Source organism: Eptesicus fuscus, chromosome 7 (assembly GCF_027574615.1).
Source record: "Eptesicus fuscus isolate TK198812 chromosome 7, DD_ASM_mEF_20220401, whole genome shotgun sequence".
Lineage (NCBI taxonomy): Eukaryota > Metazoa > Chordata > Mammalia > Chiroptera > Vespertilionidae > Eptesicus > Eptesicus fuscus.
Genome location: NC_072479.1, coordinates 76353846 through 76360416, shown reverse-complemented (window position 1 = coordinate 76360416; position 6571 = coordinate 76353846).

The following is a 6571-nucleotide window of genomic DNA, read 5'->3' as shown; positions in this document are numbered from 1 at the left end:
AATATTGCCTGGGAGTTCTGAGGGAGCTTCCCCATCCTCCATCATTCACACCCTGGATGTTTCCACTGGGTCAGTCTTGGCCGGGGGCTTGGGTGTGGAATGGTGATAGTGGCAATTCCATAACTGTGGACACATGGAAAAGATTGATAAATTCTTACTGACCATTTATTTGTCAGAATGGCCTATAATCTTGAGCCTTCTATGTTATAGCCATCTGGTTTCCTTATTAGCTAAAACAGATCCCCAAATGCCTCTCATTTTGTGATTTCTCACTCTATAAAAAATGGAATTTTGAAACATTATTTGTAAGAAAATATTATTTTATTTTATATTTTCCATATTTTATTCACCCAATAGAAACAAAACACATATGCAAAAGGACTTAGCCTTTTCTTTCATACCAAGGCCTTTTGAAGGTAATGTTTTAATTATTCTACTATAGTTGCAATGTACATATCACAATGTATTTTGCAGCCTATATTTGGATATAGTTTTAGCAACTGCTTCCATTAGTGATTTCATTACACATCAATGGAATCACATAGGATGTCTTTATTATAGTGTATTTTTAAAAGAAAAATCTAGACTCATGAAATAGCAATAAATAGAAAATAATAAAGGATGTAAAATTGCATATAATCACCAAGATTTCTCTTGATATTACCACTAAAATAAATTTCCTCTAACTAATTTCCCCCCAGTGCATAAAATACTTATACATGGAAGGAGTGTGGTTTTTTTTGTTTGTTTGTTTTCAGTATTCCACCAATATAGCATCAAAACATAACATGAATTGCTTTAATGTTAAAAAAACTAACCTTGGCATCTAAGTAACCCTGTTGTCTTTCCACCTGAACTCCTCTTTTAAAGCTGCTTTGTTTTGTGTGAGATTTGCTCCTAAGTCAGGTTATGAATCAAGAAAACTCTATATGGTCTTGCTAAAGCAGCATGTGCTGCTAATTTCTTTTTACATTGCCACTCTCTGAGACACATGCACACTCTTATGGGTGTAAGCATGCCCTATTAGCTTTTTATACTTAATAGGGCCCTTGGCATTTTTGAGTCTTAGACTAATTTGTTTTATTCTGCCTTTCTTCTGTTGTAGTCAGGAAAGCAAGTTGCCTTAAAGTTAAGTGCCCTGAGATCATCCTGCATGAAGGGCAAGTCCTATCATCTGATTGATTGGATGCCCTCCTCCCTGATCTGTTCTCCTAGCCACTGGAATTTAAAGAGGAATGGGACTCAATTTGCCATACCAAGATATTTTGATTTTGCCTTTACCTTCCCCAGCTCATTAAGCTTATAGATCTTACATGTTTTGTACAAATATTTAAAATCAAGGAGGAACTAATTCATTCATCAAGGGAGTCTTGTCAAGGTAGTCTGTTGTATGTTTTGCATAGCATTATCACATAACCAAACATTAAGATTCTATCTAAATTAATCCTTACCTCAACATTGTTACATCAGTGCTAAAGAAAGATGGTACTACTATATTAATTTTCTTGGAACTTGAGATATGATTAGATTGTGCTTTTCTAAATAGATGTGAATGGAAGTCATATTTTGATGAAAAGAATCAACAGTATTTAGTAATCTCCGTACCCATCAGATGTTATTTAGAAACCCTACTTCAGTTCTGTACATCATCTTTTAGTGGCTTGAAAGAGCTAATTTAGTGCCTAACATAAGGAAAAGTCATGATTTATTCACCCAAGTAAGTTACCAATAGAGTTGAAACAGTACTGGATGTGCCCACATTTCTGTCAATGTTAAGCTCATTGAATGTGCTTGGTAAAAAATTCATATTCTAATGGATTATAACATGTGAATACCATTGTGTATATATTAAGGTTTCATTATTTAAAGCATTTATGATTCATTGTTTTATATATTTATAACATATTTTAATATTATAATTCAGATCATGTAAATATAGGTTTGTAGTAGTGTGTAATAATTATTATTACTGGGATTAATTATTATATTACTAAAATTCAGTTTATTCTAAGCAAAAGTAGGTTTTTCCAACTGTATGTAATTTTATTATATTTATGAAGAAATATGCATTATTAGCTTAATAATAGTTTGCTTTTAAATTCATAACTAAACACTGAAATTGTAATTTGCTCACCAAGGCCATTTTTACAATTTGAAAGTAATGTATGTGTATGGTTTGGCTAAGACAATCCCAGTTCGAAGCTTAGTAATTCATCTTTGAAAGTACTTGAGTTTCTGTCATTAATACTCTTTTTTTAAAAACCACCGCTGACTTTCATCACTCTTTGCCTTAACCTCATTTTCTATATTTTTTGGCTGTGAGGCTTTACATTCTGTTTTCTTCTCTCCCTCCTTTTATTCTAGCCAGCGATAATTTTGTCTGGCCCAGTTCTTCAAATAAAAGATAGGATTATACATCAATTACAACAACTAACTCATTTTTTTCTTATCTTCCTAAAGCATAAATTAAGTATTTCATGTAAACATGGCACTCTATTAGATATTGTAAAAAAATACATTTAAATGAAGGAATTATTGATTTCGAGGACTTTTAGTATAAACATTACCCTTCCTTTCCAGCATTTTTCAGAACATACACCTCTCAAACAACCTACTTGGCATTAAAACAAGGTAGGACCCTTCTTGATTATCTCCACTCCTCTCTAAACAGATTGTCTTTCTAAAGAGTAAAGAAACACAGGAATAAAGACGTATCTACTTCTGAATCTTTTTTTTTTTTTTTATCCTCACCCGAGGATATTTTTTCATTGATTTTTAGAAAGAGTGGAAGAGAGAGAGAAAGACGGAGAGAAATAGCGATGTGACATCGATTGGTTGCCTCCTGCATGAGCCCCGGCCAGGGAGGAGGCTACAACCAAGGTAGCAGCCCTTGACTGGAATTGAACCTGGGACCCTTCAGTTGACAGGCCCTTGCTCTACTATCCACCGAGCCAAATCGGCTAGGGCTCTACTTCTGAATCTTTACCATTTCTTTAAGGACCACCAATATGACATATTGCTGTTCTCTGTTACAAAAGAGTTAAGCTTTCTTATATTCAGGTTTAGAGTATCTCTCACCTGTTCAGGTTGATCTTCGTTTTCTAGACTACGTTTGTTATTTCTGGGCTACAGAGAGGGAATCTACACTAATAAAAGAGAAACATGCAAATTTGACCGCACCTTCGCTACGCCCACAGCCAATCAGAGCGAACAAGATGGTGGTTAATTTGCATATGTGGGCGCTGAGCAGCCTGGGTCCTGTAAACATCCTCCAGACCCAGGCCACTCCAAGACTGTAGGCCCACGCTTAGATCCCTTAGATCCGCTTCCAGCCCTGGCCCAGGCCGTGGGCCTTGAGGCGGCCACGCCCTCCAGCGAGATCTGCTCCCAGCAGTGACCCAGATCGTTGGCCTGTAGGCTGGGAGGCGCCTGCACCCCTCTCAGCACGTTCTGCTCCAGGCAGCTGATCGATGTTTCTAACTCTCTATCCCTCTCCCTTCCTCTCTGTAAAAAAATCAATAAATTATATTAAAAAAAAAAAAAAAGATTGTGGCTTTCTTCAGCTTAACATTTTAGTCATGTCTTTCTGACATGGCCATCTTAATGAAATATGGGTGATACCATAGAACCTTAAAAATAGGAAATGGGGAATCCCTGTACTCATCAGCAGTATATTCAAGATGAGTTACTTCTGCAGATAGCAAAACTTATCTGTTTTATGCAGATTCTTATTTGCCTCAATTTCAGATGGTGACATTAGCTGAATTCATCCCCAAATTCTGATGAGCTCTTTATTAGTAGCATGTAGTCTGATTACAAATGAAAACTGACTTTTGGGGGCCCTATTCTGGACAGAAAATACTTTGAGTATTTTTTTGAAACTTGCTTGATATCACCTCTATTCCTGTCACCTTTCTCTCATGCTGTCCTTATATATGAAACAGCCACCGTAAGATACCTCCCTCTCTGCAGCCCACATGTTCCTCAAAGCTGTTCCAGGGAGCTGTGCATTCTTTCTCTGCCAAGTTTTCTGTCCCTTCCCATGCTCTTGACACACTTGCTTCCTTTCTGCAGGATACATATATTTAAAGACATTAGAGGAAACAATAAATACTAGTACTAGGTGGTATGGAGTAAGTCTTTGGTCTTTGATGAAGATAACTTCAGGTTAAATTCTCCAGAAATAGTGACTCTTTTCTTTCACAAAGAAACTTCAAAGAACATTCACTTTTTTAATTGAGTAATTTGTGCTTCTAACTACTTCATGCATTAAATTTAAAATATAAACAGTTATCAGAAATATAGATTTAAATATTTCATATATACTAAATTTTCAACTTCTGTCAATTGCTCATAGAAGAGAACTAATAGGGAGGAGATTGATCTAGATGTTATAGAAAAGAATCTTCAGAAACATCATATTATAATAAAGCTATTTTAGTCTTAATTCAATAATACTTTTAAATAATGCACATACATTTTTATTGAAAGGCATACATATTTTAAACATTTACTCTGAAACACTGTATAAGAAACAATAAAAATATAAAGTGAACAACCCACATTTATGCTTAGAACAAATTTTGGACAGCATTCTATATACCATACTCAACATGGTAGATTCAATTAAAGCTCTTTTGCAGAAATCCAGTGGCAAATTATAATTGAGTACTGAGTATGCAAACTAATCCGTCCAATTTAAGTGTTTTAATATTTATTTTAAACTAGAGAGGTAGGAGGTATTTGACCTAAGTTAAAAGCCCTTTGAGAGTAGGGTCAGTTTCTGTCTACATCTCTTAATACATTCCCTGATATTACAGCATCCTACCTTATAATAGAGAAACATGCAAATTGACCGCACCTCCGCTATGCCCATGATTGGGCCTGCGAGAGGCTGGGGGCGGGACTCTGGGTGGCCTTTCCGGCTGTTGAGAAGACCAAGATGGCAGAGGCCATCGCCACCCGGGGGGGCGTGGCCGGGCCCAGCCGGGCGCTCCCGGGGCATCCGGGCGGCGATCGCCATGGGGAGGGGGGTGGCCGGGCCCAGCCGGGCGCTCCCTGGCGATCGCCACCCGGGGGGGCGTGGCCGGGCCCAGCAGGGCGCTCCGGGGGCATCCGGGCGGAGATCGCCACCTGGGGAGGCGTGGCCGGGCCCAGCGAGGTGCTCCCGGGGCATCCGGGCGGCGATCGCCACCTGGGGAGGCGTGGCTGGGCCCAGCGAGGTGCTCCCGGGGCATCCGGGCGGCGATCGCCACCCGGGGGGTCGTGGCCGGGCCCAGCCAGGCGCTCCCGGGGCATCCGGGCGGCGATCGCCACCCGGGGGGGCGTGACCGGGCCCAGCCGGGCGCTCCCGGGGCATCCGGGCGGTGATCAACACCCGGGGGGGCGTGGCCGGGCCCAGCAGGGCACTCCGGGGCATCTGGGCGGAGATCGCCCCCGGGGGGGGGCGTGGCCGGGCCCAGCCGGGCGCTCCCGGGGCATCCAGGGGGCGATGGCCACGGGGGGGGGGGGGGGGGGGGCGCGTCCAGGCGCTCCGGGGGCATCCAGGCGGAGATCGCCACCCGGGGTGGCATGGCATGGCTCACCCAGCCCCTCCCAGGGTCCCTGGGCACATTGCAGGCATGTGGTTGCTGAGACCCAGACCAGGCCTCTGGCCACAGATTCATAGCTTTGCAGAGACCTAGGGCAGGGATCTGCCTCATCTGCAGAGAGACAGAGGTTCTGCAGTGCCCCCACACGTGGGTGGGCCCAGCCAGGTATCAAGGGGCATGGAAGGACTCCTGGCAGAGGGGCAAGGACCCTCACCCCTGAGGCGGGGGTTGAGGGGTGGAGCCACCTCAGTGAAGGGGTGCTGCACTGCAGGGTAGTGGACTGACTGACATGATTCAGAGAAGCTCCCAGTGCTAATGGGCCTCGCTCAGGCTGCCTTCACACTTCAGAGGCAGTGACTACTGCTCCTGCCTTCACCCAAAAGCAAGCTTGCTACACCCTGCCCCATAGCAGAGCATGCCTAGGCAGTGAGTGGGAAGCCTTCCACCTGCTTCGGAGAAGGGGGGGCAGTAAAGAATGGGGGGAGAGGAAAGAATGTGGAGCATCCGCAATGTAGAGGTGCTTGAGAAAGAGGCTGGGAAGCCTGACTGGAAGGTTTGTTCTGTTTGCTGGGCCGCTGCCCCTTAGGAAGCACAAAGAGCATGGCTCTGAGGGCTTCCTGAGTCAAGTTCCACAGCCAACTGGAATTGGCCTCAGTTTCCTGGTCTGTAAAATGGATGAAGCGTGTCCCAGTGCCTTCCCTGAGCTTTGATGGCCAATTGAGATACTATATAAAGAAAATGAGGGAAGAAGTGAGAAAGAAAAGGAAGGACAAAAAAACACAAAAGAAAGATTGAAAGGAACCTGTAAACCCATTGTCACTTAAATAGGGAATATAGTCAGTAGTGTTGTAATGATGGTATGATGCCAGGTGGGTACTAGAAATATCGGGGAACACTTTGTAAAGTATATGATTGTCTAACCACTATTCTGTAACTAATATAAAACCTGAAACCAATACAAAATAATGTTGAATGTAAAG